Consider the following 14,325-nt stretch of genomic DNA (forward strand, 5'->3'; position numbering starts at 1 on the left):
TAACTCTGAAACGTCAGCCCCGCGCGGCTTCGGGGCACGAGTCTGCAGGCGTTTTTCTCGGTAGGGGGATGGGCCTGTGGAAAAGAAGTGAGCTCCCTCCCCGGGAAACTGGGAAGGGACCGAATTTGCTGCTCTGTCGGTATAGATTGCGGCTGTGATCGGGGAACCAAAGAACCAGTGCGGTTCGCGGTTCGCACACTTCTTGAATCTCGGAGGAGAGAAAGTGATTTATAGGGCACGAAACAGTCTTTTCATTCATTGCATGCAGAAGGAAGTTGCAGGGCTTGGTCCAGCCACCCAGTTCCTCGCCCCTCGTACCCGCCAATCCTTTGATTTCTTCTGCTCAAAACAAAAAGTTGGAAGAAAAAGTCCATTAATGGAAGGAGCCTCGTTATAGGGAAACCAGAAACCCAGTTGCTTCTCGAAAGCAACAAAGAGACTAGTTCACCAAGTAATAGGAATGAAGCCAGTTTGAGGGAGGAGAGGTAGTCCGTACTGAAACTGGCAAAGTGTGTGGATTTAACCAAATTTTGTTAGATAGTGGTAATTTAATGTACACTCCGTTGGAAGACTAGTTGTGCTAGATTCAGCACAAGCCAAAGCTTTCTTAAAGCCAGTGTGGACACGCCTTTTTGGAAAGTAATTAGTATTTCAAGTCTCTGAAATGAGGACAACCAGGACCCCTTTACATGAAGCAGGGAAGATTATCAAGGTTATTATATAGGTTAAATTCCCTCCTAGTCAAGTTGGCAGATAAAGCTATTGTACTTTATTATGTTGATATTTCATAATGGAAGTGATTTACTCTGGGAATCCCATATTGTGTTGGTAATATTGTACAGGGATGGAGGTCTTTAATGCAGTTGTTCTTCAGTTTTTAATCCAGCAATGACTAGGGATTGGTTGTTTTCCTACCTCTGTTTTGAAGAAGCATCCACAGAGAATTGCTCTAGAAGTTTTAAAAATAATCTAAGAACAGTAGTTGCTAATGACTGGTTCTTATTTGTTCAGACACCACATTGCTGGGACGCCTGGTTGGCTCAGGGGGTTAGGCTTCTGCCTTTGGCGCAAGTCATGATTCCAGGGTCATGAGTTCCAGTCCTGTAGTGGGCTCCCTGCTTAGCGGGAAGCTTGCCTCTCCCTCTGCCTGTCTCTCCCCCTGCTTGTGTTCACTTGCTCTTTCTCTCTCTGACAAATAAATAAATAAAATCTTTTTTAAAAAATGATATTGCTATTAGTGTTATTTTTTGAAAACAGCTCATCATATATATTATGTAATTTCTCACTACAGTTCTGTGAGGTGGTGTTTCTAATTTTACAGCTGATAAATGTTAAATTCATAGCCTCTAAAATGTTAAATGACTTGCCGAAGGTCACGCTATTAACCTAGATAGGAAATAGTAGCCTAAATTATACTCCAGTCCTGTGCTCTTTTCATTACATTACTTCATACCTGTTGAAGTTACTCTTCACACCACCACACACAGCTTATGATTATTGAAATTTAAATATTGGAGAAAAATAATGGTAGTACTTTCTAATCAGAGCAAAATCATTTCTAAGGAACTGGAGTTTCTAGAACATAAAAATGTCATACTAAACCATAAATCATATTTAATTTTGGTCCCATCACCTTGTTTGATGGTACATTTTGATTGCCTTGTGCTTCAGACCAAGGCAGTTTTATGGAGCCCTGGGAGTGAAATAGTGGTGAGGTACTGGACTGTGGTTTTGTCTAATCATTACTAAAAAGTTTTTGCTAATCTTTGCTTAAAGGTTTTTAAACAAATACGTTGGAGAACATCTCTATACAGCAGTTTTGGCTGCTGGAACTGACATCAAAGAAATAACTGAAATTGAGATACTTTTCTAGCCAGTGTCAAGACTCAAGAAAATGCTTTCTTTAGTGTTTGCTTTTTGTGAAAACTTTTAATCAGTTTGAAACCTGCAGTTAAATCTTGGCTTTATGTCAGTACATGCCATGAATGTGACATCAGAAATAGAAACTTACTTCACCCCTTTACTTAAATTCTTCTTAGGTAAAATACATAACATGCCTATGGACTTGAGTCAATACAATTGGTCTAGCCTTTCTAACTAGTAGAAGCCTGTTTTAAATCTCTTATTAAGCCATCATGATAGGAAGGAAATTTTTGCCCTTGTGTATTTTGCTCTTGGTCAACTTTATTTTGGAATCAATTCATCTATTCATTCAATCAACATATATTTATTGAAAGCCTGCTGTGTTCTAGACGCTGGAATTAGATTCCCGGAAATGCAGGAATCAGACCCTGAGGACAGAGGAGTGAAAAAAAGGTCTTCCTTCTTGGGGCTTACAGACTGATTAGGGGTGATGGTGTTTGAGGGAGTCAGACAGTAAGTAAGTACTAAATAAAATCCTCTTTTATGTGCAACCTTGAGTAGTGACCTCTTTGAAGGTTAGTTTTCTCATCTTTAATACAGGGATGATCATTCCTGCTCTCTCTGTGAGAGCACTCATCAAATAAGCCCCTTAATATTTGTTCTGTATTGTCACAGTTAAAGGTCTTAATGGCAAGGACTGTGTCCTAGTCTGTATCCTTACTGCTTAGCACATAGGTCCAGGTGTTTTTTTTGGAATTTTATAAATGTATATTGAATGAGTGAATGAATAACAAAAGTGAGCAGGGGTAGTTGTGGAGAATACCAGAATACAAATGCAGCACCATAAACGGTTCTTTTATTTAGCAGATTTTTGTTTTGCCTCTTGGGTGCTGGGATCTGGATTACATTCTGTAGGTACAAAAAAGATGTTAAGGGGGGCATCTGGGTGGCTCAGTGGGTTAAAGCCTCTGCCTTCAGCTCAAGTCATGATCCCAGGATCCTGGGATGGAGCCCTGCATCAGGCTCTCTGCTCAGCGGGGAGCCTGCTTCCTCCTCTCTCTGCCTGCCTCTCTGCCTACTTGTGATCTCTCTCTCTCTCTCTCTCTCTCTCTCTGTGTCAAATAAATAAATAAATAAATAAATAAATAAATAATCTTAACAAAAAACAACTGTTAAAAAAAAAGATGTTAAGGTATTGAGCCTCTGCCTTGAAGAGCTTACAACATTGCCACACCTGACCGTGGTAAGTGTTCAGTAGAGCTGTGTTACAATAAAGGAAAGGGACTGAAAAGTGATTTTGGCGCTTGTTCTTGAGGGATGAAAAAGAATTCGTCCAGTAGACCTGTTACTATTAAGGTAATTCCAGCCTGACTCCCTCAGGCACCACCACCTCTATCAACCAGAGAAAGCAGTTTGGCACAGGAATGGATGTGCAAAAGTGTTAGTTGTGTGTCTAGGAAAGAGTGAGGAGTGTGGGAGCGGCTGGGTGGCTCAGTCCTTCGGCTCATGTCATGATCCAGGGTCCTGGGATCCAGTGCCTCACGGGGCTCCAGCCTCTCACTGGGCTCCTTGCAGCAGGGAGTCTGCCTCTCCCACTCCCCCTTGTATTCCGTCTCTTGATGTTTCTCTGTCAAATATATAAAATCTTAAAAAAAAAAAAAAAGTGAGGAGTGTGGCATAGCTTAAGAGGATTTTGCAGTTGGTTTTTAATATTTTCCAGTTCAGGTGCCCCCTCTCAGAAATTTGAAAAGAGGAATGGATTTTCACCCAGACAACTGCACATACGCAAACATGCATAGAATTTTAGAAGGTTATAGAATGCATAGGGCGTCTCTGGACCCCTGGGGTTGAGTAGTTGAATACAGTGGCTGCTGAGAGCAAAGGTTGATGGCCAGGTGTTGAGAAGGATTCAAATGTTTTGCTAAGGAGTTCAGTCTTCATGATTAAGGAATTTTTAAACCATCAAAGGTTTTTAGAGCAGGTAATTGACATAATCTCATCTGTTTTGAAAGATAATTGCTTGCTGTCTTTCCGGTAGGTTAGAGCATTTAGAAGAGATACTTAGAGTAAGTGCTAGAAGAATTGTATTTTGAGGACCTTTTTGTTTGATTTGATTTGATTTTTAAAAATTTTTTAAAAAGAGATTTTATTAATATATCTGACAGATCACAAGTAAGCGGAGAAGTAGGGGGAAGCAGGTACCCTGCTGGGCAGAGAGCCCAGAAAGTGGGGCTCAATTCCAGGACTCTGAGATCATGACCTGAGCCGAAAGCAGAGACTTAACCCACTGAGTCACCCAGGCGCCCTTGATTTGATTTTAAAAGATGGGAGAGATTTGACCTGTTGGAAGGTGAAGGAAAAGGAGCCAGCAGAGAGGCAGACACTGGAGATCGGCACAAGAGAAAAGGGAGATAAAGAAGCCCTGGAAGGAGATAAAATTGAAACCACATGGAGAGGTGAGCCTTGAAAGAGAAACATGAAGAAAGGATGGAGGAAGATATGTTTGAAAGTGATGGAAATGGGAACTGAAATTGGAGTAGTCCTCAGTCGTTTACTCTGTACACTGCTCTAGGTCCTTTTTTTTTTTTTTTTTTTTTTTTTAAGTAAGCTCTACACCCAATGTAAGGCTCAAACTCACAACCCCAAGATCAAGCAAGAATCACATTCTTCACAGACTGAGCCAGCCAGGCACCCTAGACACTTTTATATGTATTATTTAATTTTACAAAAATTCCGTAGAGTGGGTGGGCATTCCCGTTTGTCAGTTGAAGAAATTATGGCTTTGAGAGATTAACTTCATTTCCCAAAGGCACCATATAAGTAATGGAAGAGATCTGGAATCCAGATACATTTTGACTGCAAAGCTCAGGATCACAATTTCTGCCTTATAAGGTCTGTTAAGGTCAAGTAACCTCTTATTTATCTGCCTGTAAGAAGGAAGGGGTTAAGTTATCTGTGGAACGATAAAAGGTGAGAGTGGGCTAGCGGACTTTAGAAAGTGTTAAAAGTTTTGGAAAAGGGGCACCTGGGTGGCTCTGCGTTAAAGCCTCTGCCTTCGGCTCAGGTCATGATCCCAGTGTCCTGGGATGGAGCCCGGCATCGGGCTCTCTGCATAGAAGGGAGCCTGCTTCTGCCTGTCTCTCTGCCTCCTTGTGATCTCTGTCTGTCAAATAAATAAATAAAATCTTAAAAAAAAAAAAAAAGTTTTGGAACAGCAGTGGTGGAAAAGGTAAGGGAGCCAAACAAAGATGAGGGAGAGGGCTACCCAGCAGCAGTTACGGCTAGCTGAGGTCAGGCACGAATTTTCTGCTAGTCCATGCTTTCTGTCTCCTACATTCTCAGCAAAGCAGAATCTCTTGAATACTGTCGTATGGGCCTTAGAAGAAAACACACTATATTGTCATAAAAGGCTTTGGTGCCGCCATCTCCGAGCAGGTCACAAGCCTTGTGCTTCAATTTTCTCATTTCTGAATAGAGTGCCCTGGATTAGTTGGTCTCTCAAATTCTAAGTTTTATGATTTGCAACCAGAAACATTCCAGGGGATTTTAGGAGAGGAAGTGTGTTTAGTGCCTGTCTGATTTTTTTAGGGAAGAGGTGGTTGAAACTCTACAGCTTTCAGATTCAGCCTTGGTTTTCAGTTTAACTTCTCTATTATATTTAACACCAGGTGTTGATTTTGACCATCTGAAAGCTCTGACCTGTTTACTCAATATAATGTATTTCCTATCTTTGGAGTCTGAAGACCTGGGTTCTAGTTCCAGCTCCATATCACACTGTCACTGTGAATATCCAAGTCAGCTAACCTCCTTAAACTTTAGTTTCCTCATCTATAAAATAGGAATAATGACCATTTCTTTAGGGGCGTGAGATGAGGTAAAGTATGTGAGAGGTCTTTGTAAACTGTAGAGTGTTTAATAAATATGAGCAAAACAACAAAATTTACAGTCATAGGAATATGTTTGACTTTCCTAACAATTAAAATGTTAAAATGGTTATGTGTCAACTGTACTCAAAAAAATTGAAGGTTGAAACAATAATTATGTAGCATTTAGAACTCTTAAGCTGGAAATACATTTATCTTAAAATAGTAAGATCCATTATTAAGAAGGTAGGTCGTGAATAAACAAGCACTGTAAGCTGTTAGTGGCACTGCAAATTAGGATACTGATGTTAGCAAACAGTTTGGTAATACCAGTCAAGAACTAAATGTTCATAATTTGCTGATCCAGTAATTTCTTTTTTTTTTTTTTAAGATAAAAAGTTTTGTTTTGTTTTTTTAAAGATTTTATTTATTTATTTGACACACAGAGCGAGATCAGGAGAGAGAACAAACACAAACAGGAGAGCTGTAGGCAGGCAGGGGAGAAGTAGGCTCCTCACTGAGCAAGGAGTCCGATGTGGGGCTCGATCCCAGAACCTGGGAACCATGTCCTGAACCGAGGGCAGCTCTTTAACCCTGAGCCACCCCAGTGTCCTGAAAAGTTGTTGTTTTTTTGTTTGTTTTTGTTTTTAAGATTCTAAAAGTGGGGCAGCCAATACACTTCTGAAGATAAGATGGGGAAACTTGCCCTACCTGATTACAGGACTTATTATAAACCTGGGGGCGCCTGGGTGGCTCAGTCGGTTAAGCATCTGCCTTCAGCTCACATCATGATCCCAGAGTCCTGGAATCAAGTCCTGCATCAGGGTCCCTCGTCAGCAGGGAGTCTGCTTCTCCCTCTCTCTCTCTCTCTGCCCCTCCCTCCTGCTTGTGTGCTTCTCACTCTGTCTCTCAAATAAATAAAATCTTCAAAAAAATAAATAACTAAATAATACTTTCAGTAGATACGAGAGTAACTGTATAGGACAGGTCACAGGGTGTGAAGAATTCTTTCCATTCTCTTTTACTTGCACACATGCAACTTTGCCTCCTGTTCCTTCCTCTGAGTTTAAATCTGAGGGAAAGCATTAGGATTCAGGATATGGGTGTGGTTTTGCTTTATGTATTAAGAGATGACACAGTATTTCTTATCTACTGGTGATACCAATAAGATTGGGAATTTTTCTAACCTTCTTGCATACCCTAATGCTTATATAAAATTAGGTAAGAGGTAAGTGGCTTCTGGAACACCATCTCTTTGTAATTGGGAGAGGGCTTCGTCCTTTCACTGTAGCCACAGGCTAATCAGGACCATTCTGTTAAATATCTTTGCAATCTGTGGCATAAGATAAATAAGTCTGTTTGTTTGCAACCACGGTAATCATTGCACACTTTTTAAAATTGTAAAATTCACCATGTTAACCTTTTTTAAGTGTACAATTCAGTAACATTAGGAACATTCACAACATTGTGCAGCAATCACTACTATCCATTTCTAAAACTTTTCTGTCATCCCAAACTGAAACTCTACTCAGTAAATAATAACTCCCATTGCCTTCCCCTCTCAGCCCCTGCTAAACTTTATTCTACTTTGTGTCTGTAAATTTGCTTATTCTAGGTGTCTCATACAAGTGGAATCATAAAATATTTGTCTTTTTATGTCTGGCTTATTTCTTTGTAGGGTTTTTTGGTTTTGTTTTTGTTTTTTAAATTATCCCCTCTTTGTCCTTATAGAAAGATGAAAGTTTATTTTGTAGCAATCAGAAGCTTCCTTCTAGCCTCTTAACTCTGCAGGAAAGGCACCATTGGAATGAAGTTGAAAGAGTATTTAACCATCTTTAGGGCATTGGTGTTAAGGAATGAATAATAAAAGTTTTAGGGGATTTGGTAAATGAAATATTTTGGTATGTGCTAGTGCTTTTAGAGGGCAGAGTAAAAACAAAAATATCAAAGAGCAGTTGTTGAGCAACTTCTTCCTTTTAACTAGAAGAGATTAAAAGGGTTAACCTCCTAAACATCAATTATGCCACATTAAATTCTTGTAAATAATGACCCTAAGTATTCTTTCATGAGATAGTTATACTTGGTATCACTATGATCCAGACACACATGAAACTATTTTTTTTTTAAGTCTATTTAAGTCCATCTTTTGACAGATCATTTTTGCTAGATTTCTAACACCATATAGATATATGTAACCAGACTTCACCTATTAAATAGAAACTTTAAGGGTGTCTGCGTGGCACGGTTGGTTAAGCATCAGCTCGGATCATGATCTCAGGGTCCTGAGATGAAGCCTTGTTAAGTGCAGAGCCCAACTCAGGGCTCAGTCCCACAACCTCAAGATCATGACCTGAGCCGGAACCAAGAGTCAGTCGCTCAACCGACTACACCATCCAGGTGCCCACAGGATTTTTTTTTTTTTTAGTGTAATCTCTACACCCAATGTGGGGCTCGAACTCACAACCCCGAGATGGAGAGTCGAACGCTCCACCAACTGAGCCAGCCAGGCACTCCATTACTCTCTTTAAAGAGACTTTGCAGATCCCTATCCTGAGCCACTTTGTGGGGGTTGTAAAATTTAATTCCCAACGAATAATCTCAGTGTCACTTTCAAGTACTGACAACAGATATTATTAGCAGAAGGCTTCAGGATTTTTATTTATAAGGAAATATTGGAAGAGGGGTGCCTGGGTGGCTCAGTTGGTTAAGCATCTGCTTTGGCTTAGGTCATGATCCTGGTGTCCTGGGATTGAGTCCAGCATTGACTTCTTGCTCAGCGGGGAGCCTGCTTCTCCTTCTCCCTCTACCTGTCGCTCCCCCAGCTTGTGCTTGCTCTCTCTGTCAAATAAATAAAACCTTAAAAAAAAAAAAGAAGAAGAAACTTTAATTTCCTGAAGCCCAAATCTAGTCCCAATTATTTCAGGAGAAGAAATAATAGGATTAATTTTGATCTGAACATCTTAGTGAATTACAAAGGACATTATTTTCAGGAAAAATAAGATCTCAGGATGATCTGGAAAGTAAGATCATCCTGAGATCTTATTTTTCCTGAAAATAATGTCCTTTGTAATTCACTAAGATATTTCCTTGAGAGTGCTTTTGCTTATCAGTGAGCCACACCTCTATTTTAAAGAGCTGATTCATGCCTCTTGGTAACAAAAAAAGACCATGTTTAACTAGGGGGAGGTTTTTTTCTTGAAAGGGGATATTAAGCTCATTCTTTTTTTAAGTAGGTTCCACGCCCAACATGGCTTGGACTCACAACCCTGAGATTAAGACCCTAGCTGACATCAAGAACTGGACATTTAAGAGAGTGTTAAGTGAGCCACCCCGGCACCCCTAGTCCCATTTTTAAGTCTTTACCCATAAGTAATATGTTAGATGTTGATTGTGCTTAAAAATAAGCATTTCCCAACTGTAACTTTTTTTGAACAGACTTCAAAAGACAAAATTTTTTCCTGTCACATCATTAATAGCTTTCATTCTTTGTTTCATTTTAGTGTCCAGACTCTGGTTGTAAATACAGATATAAACAGATATACCAAGAATATATAATTTTTCCTAGCAGAATATGTACTTTTTGAGATATTGTTGGGTGTACCAGTTGAGCCAATACTAGAAATAAGAAGACAGTGGAACAATATTTTCAAAATGCTAAAAGCAAAAAAGAATCTGTCAACCAAGAATTGTGTACTCAGTAAAAATGTATGTCAAAAATAATTTTAAAGAGAAAATTTCAAACAAAGGAACTGAGAGAACATATTCCCGTAGAACCTCACCAAAGGAACTTCTGAAGGATATACTTTAGGAGGAAGGAAAAATGCTTCTTGGAAACAAGAGTCTGAGATGCAAAGAGGAATGATGAGCAAAGAACATGTCCAGTAAAGGAAACCTTCTTAAGGACTGACTTGATAGAAGAGTAACATCTTATTTGTGGATATAAAAATGGAAAACACTCAAATAAATATAAATAGGGAAGGGGTTTGAAATGAAAGCATTCCAAGCATTCTTATTTAGACTTAATGTAAAATATTCATTTCAGAGCTAATAATAAAAGAATAGTAATAGAATAAAAATAAGTAGAAATGAGGAAAAGGAATGAGAAAAAAACTGATACAGCAGAAGGCAAAAAAGGAGAAAAGATCAGCAAAGTGGGACAGATGAAAAATAGGAAATAAGGTGATAAGAAGGAATACAAAGTATTTCTTAATCGCAATAGAAATAAATTAGAATGTGTTCCCCCAGAACTCTGTTTAAAAGACAAAGACGGTCCAAATAGAGAGGACACTAAATAAATGGTAGAGAGAAAATACTCATGGATTGGAAAACTTAGTATTATAAAGTTCTCCCGAGTTTGATTTTTAGATTAAATGTAATTCCAATCAAAATTCCAATAAGTTGTTTTTGTTTTTGTTTTCATGGAATTTGACAAGTTGATTCTAAAATGTATGTGGAGAGGCGCCTGGGTGGCTCAGTCGGTTAAGCAGCTGCCTTTGGCTCGGGTGGTGATCCCAGTGTCCTGGGATTGAGTCCCACATAGGGCTCCTTGCTCCTTGGGAAGCCTGCTTCTCTCTCTGCCTCTGTTTGCTGCTCTGCCTGCCTGTGCGTACGCGCGCGCTCTCTCTCTCTCTCTCTGACAAATAAATAAAAATAAAATCTTAAATAAATAAAATAAAATGTATGTGGAGCAGCCAACACACGTTTGAAGATAAGATGGGGAAACTTGTCCTACCTGATTACGAGACTTACTATAAACCTGGGGGCACCTGGGTGGCTCAGTTGGTTAAGCATCTGTTTTCAGCTCAGGTCATGATTCCAGGGTCCTGGGATCAAACCCCATGTCAGGCTCTCTGCTCATTGGGGAGCCTGCATCTCCTTCTCTCTTTGCCTGCTGTTCCCCTGCTTGTGCTTGCTCTAAGTCAAATGAACAAATAAAATCTTTAAAAAAAAAAAAAAAAAGAAGAAGAAGAAGAAGACGATGACTTACTCTAAGACTGATTATTAGAAATGTGGTTTTGGACCTGGGATCAAAAAATAGACACATAGGATAGGATAGAGTGCTGGTAGAGGAACCTGTGAATAGGGAGAATGACATGAGACAAAGGTGGCATTACAGATCAGTGGAGAAAAGATAAATTGTTCAGTAATAGACTGAGATCATTTGTTAGTCATAAAAAAATGGATCTCTATCTAATACCATATACAAAAATCAATTCTAGTTGCATTGATGGCCAAACTGTAAAGGGTAAAACTTTAAAAGGCTAAGAAGAAAATATAGGAAAATATCTGTCTTGTCTCAGGTCTTGTATACATTAACTTAGCAATAAGTTAAAAATAGAAATAAGCCAGGGTGAAGGGATAGGACGTGATGGAAAGGGGTTTGCCATATTAGACAAGGTAGTCCGAGCAAGGCCCCTCTGAGCAAGTCATATTTAATTTGCCCCATGAAATAAAGGGGCAAATCATGCAGTTTCTGAGAGTGGAGCATTCCAGGCTGTCTGAACAGCACTTGTCAAGCCCTGGGGTAAGAATGTGCTTGATGAATTACAGAAACAGCAAATAGGGTAGTGCGGCAGGAACTGAGTGAGCAGGACGATAAAAGTGAAGTCTCCGAGTGAGTAAGCGGGTTAGGTTATGTAGACTCTCAAGGGCCATGGTAAGAAATTTGGAGTTAAATTCAGGTGTAATAGAGAGACCAGATCTGCTTTACTTCTTCAAAGGATTGCCCAGACCACTCTGAGGACAACACATTACAAGAGTCCGAGTGGGAAGAGGGTGGATTAGGGAGTTTGACACACTAGTCAAGGCAAGATGTGGCCATAGCTTGGAGTTGGGTGGTGAGAAGTGTTTAGATTATGGATATATTACAGAGACAGGTGGTAAAATGTGGTGATGATTTAGATGTGGTTGTGAAAGAAAGAAAAGAGTCAATCATAACACCAAAGTTTTTGCCCTGAGCAACTGGAAAACTTAAGTTGCCTCTTTCCTAAAATAATGATCTGAATTAGCAGCTAACACACTGCCAGCATTTTTCTTTTTCTTCCTTCTTTCCTTCCCTCCTTCCTTCTTTTCTTTCTCCCTCTCTCCCTCGGTATCTCCCTGCCTTCCTGCCTTCCTTCCTTATCTATTGCCCTAACTATTGAATAGGAGACACTGGAAAAAGAACAAGTTGAGGGGGCGCCTGTGTGGCAGTGGCCTGGGATCGAGCCCTGCATTGGGCTCCCTGCCCGGCATGCTTGTGTTCTCTCTCTCTGTGTCTCTCTCTGTCAAATAATAAAATCTTAAAAAAAAAAAGGGGGGGGGGAGTGAAGGAGTGAAGAATCAAGAGGTAGTTGTTTTTATATTTATACATATGCTGTTAATATATAAACATATTAATAACAGTATATGTTAAATATACTATGTCTGAGAAACTTAGTAGATTTCCAAATAAAGATGTGTAGTCTGTGGATATACCAGTTTGAAGTTCAGAGGAGAGATTCAGTCTGGCAATATGAATTTGGAAGTCATCAGTGTATATATTGTATTTAAAGCAGTAGAACTGCGGCACAGTGCCACGTGGGCTGACCAGGGACCCATCATCATCACAGTGGACACAAAAGAGAGCATCACAGCAAGCATCACATCACATCACATCTGGAGGCACAGTTGGGGAGGTTTCCTGCAGGGGTTGCCTCACTTGAGGAGGGAGAACAAAAACTGAGTTCATAGGCCCCAGTTTAGGAACACTTCACAATTGCTGGGCTGTGAGAGGCAGTAAAATATTTTGGATTCTATCCTGTCTTTAGGCAATAAAGACAAAGAAAGGGTTTGCTGTGAGGTATGTTTTGGAAATGACTCATATGATGTGGAGGACGAGATTTTTGCTTTGAACAACTTGGTGGAGAGTGGCAAGCTAGAAAGCTGCCGGAAGAGTGGGGAATGAGGATGAGTGAGGCAGATGAGGAATTGTTTTGTGTATGTTGAATGGAGGATTGTGGATATCTAGGTGGAGGTGTTTAGTGAATTGGACATGTGGATTTGGAGCTCATTCATTTAAAAAATAGTTGTTACTGTGGAATGCCTGGGAAGCTCAGTCACTTAAGCATCTGCCTTTAGCTCAGGTCATGATCCCAGAGTCCTGGGATCAAGTTCCACATTGCGCTCCTTGCTCAGTGGGGAGCCTGCTTCTCTTTCTGCCTGCCACTTTCCCTGCTTGTGCACTCTGTGTGTCTAACAAATAAATAAATAAAAATCTTTTTTAAAATAGTTAAATAAAAAATAGTTATTGTGTACTTACTATCTTCCAGGCACACTATTCTAAATATATATATATATATATATATATATATATATATATATATATATATAATTTTTTTAAAGATACATTTATTTATTTTAGAGAAAGAGTGCATATGCCTGTGCGTAGGAAGGATGGGCAGGGGGAGAGGGAGAGAGAGAATCTCACTCAGACTCCATGCTGAGCACAGATCCCAACTCAGGGTTCAGTCTCAGGATCCTGAGATCACGACCTGAGCCAAAATCAAGAGTCTGATGATTAACTAACTGCACCACTCCAGACACTATTCTAGATGTTAAAGATACAGCAGTGAAAAAAAAAAAAAAAGGCAACACATATGTCCTGAAGAATTCATATTTTAGTGCGAGGAGATAATAAACAATAAATAAATTTATAACATAATGTAGAAGATAAGTGCTCTGAGGAATACAAAGCTGGAGGGGTGCCTGAGTGGCTCAGGTCATGATCACAGGGTCCTGAGATTGAGCCCGACATCAGGCTCCCTGATCAGAGAGCCTGCTTCTGCCTTTCCCTCTGCTCCTCCCCTACTTGTACACACACACTCTCTCTCTTTCTTTTTTTTTTTTTTTTTAAAGATTTTATTTATTTATTTGACAGAGAGATCACAGTAGGAGAGAGGAAGGGAAGCAGGCCCCCTGCTGAGCAGAGAGCCGGATGTGGGACTCGATCCCAGGACCCTGAGATCATGACCTGAGCCGAAGGCAGCGGCTTAACCCATTGAGCCACCCAGGTGCCCCCACACTCTCTCTCTTTCTGTCAAATAAATTAATTAAAATCTTTAAAAAAAAAAAAAAAGGAAATGCAAAGCTGGGAAAAGAGGTAAAGCAGGGGTGGGGTGTGGTGATGCTTATGATTTCAATGCTGATGATTTCAATTTAAACTTGGGTAAAGGAGGAAGGCTTCACTGAGAAGGCAGCATTTTAGCAAAGACCTAAAAGAATTGAGGAATGAAAATCTTGAGGAGCATTCCAGGGAGAGCAAAAAGCAAGTGCAAAAGCCCCAAGCATGCCTGGCAGGTTCAAGAAGCTTAGCGAGGGAGAATAGTTGAACATCATGGGGTCATTGAACATGATCACAGGGCCTTGTAACTGTTAAGTTTTTTTGCTTTTTACCCTGAGTTGTTTTTTTTTTTTAAGATTTTATTTATTTATTTGATAGATAGAGATCACAAGTAGGCAGAGAGACAGGCAGAGAGAGAGAGAGGAGGAAGCAGACTCCCTGCGGAGCAGAGAACCCGATGCGGGCTCGATCCCAGAAACCTGGGATCATGACCTGAACCGAAGGCAGAGGCTTTAACCC

The 14,325-nt window shown here is 40.0% G+C and overlaps 2 protein-coding genes across 8 annotated transcripts in view; one reads left to right on the top strand and one right to left on the bottom strand.

The window, feature by feature from the left end:
- The window catches only part of WASF2 (WASP family member 2), a 937,387-nt gene that overhangs the window by 711,199 nt on the left and 211,863 nt on the right, over window positions 1–14,325 (bottom strand). The window lies entirely within an intron of this gene.
- Window positions 1–14,325, top strand: part of PHACTR4 (phosphatase and actin regulator 4) — a 110,645-nt gene that overhangs the window by 2,890 nt on the left and 93,430 nt on the right. The gene's annotated exons all lie outside the window — the stretch shown is intronic.

The sequence above is a fragment of the Mustela nivalis genome, assembly GCF_964662115.1.
Source record: "Mustela nivalis genome assembly, chromosome: 10".
Classification (NCBI taxonomy): domain Eukaryota; kingdom Metazoa; phylum Chordata; class Mammalia; order Carnivora; family Mustelidae; genus Mustela; species Mustela nivalis.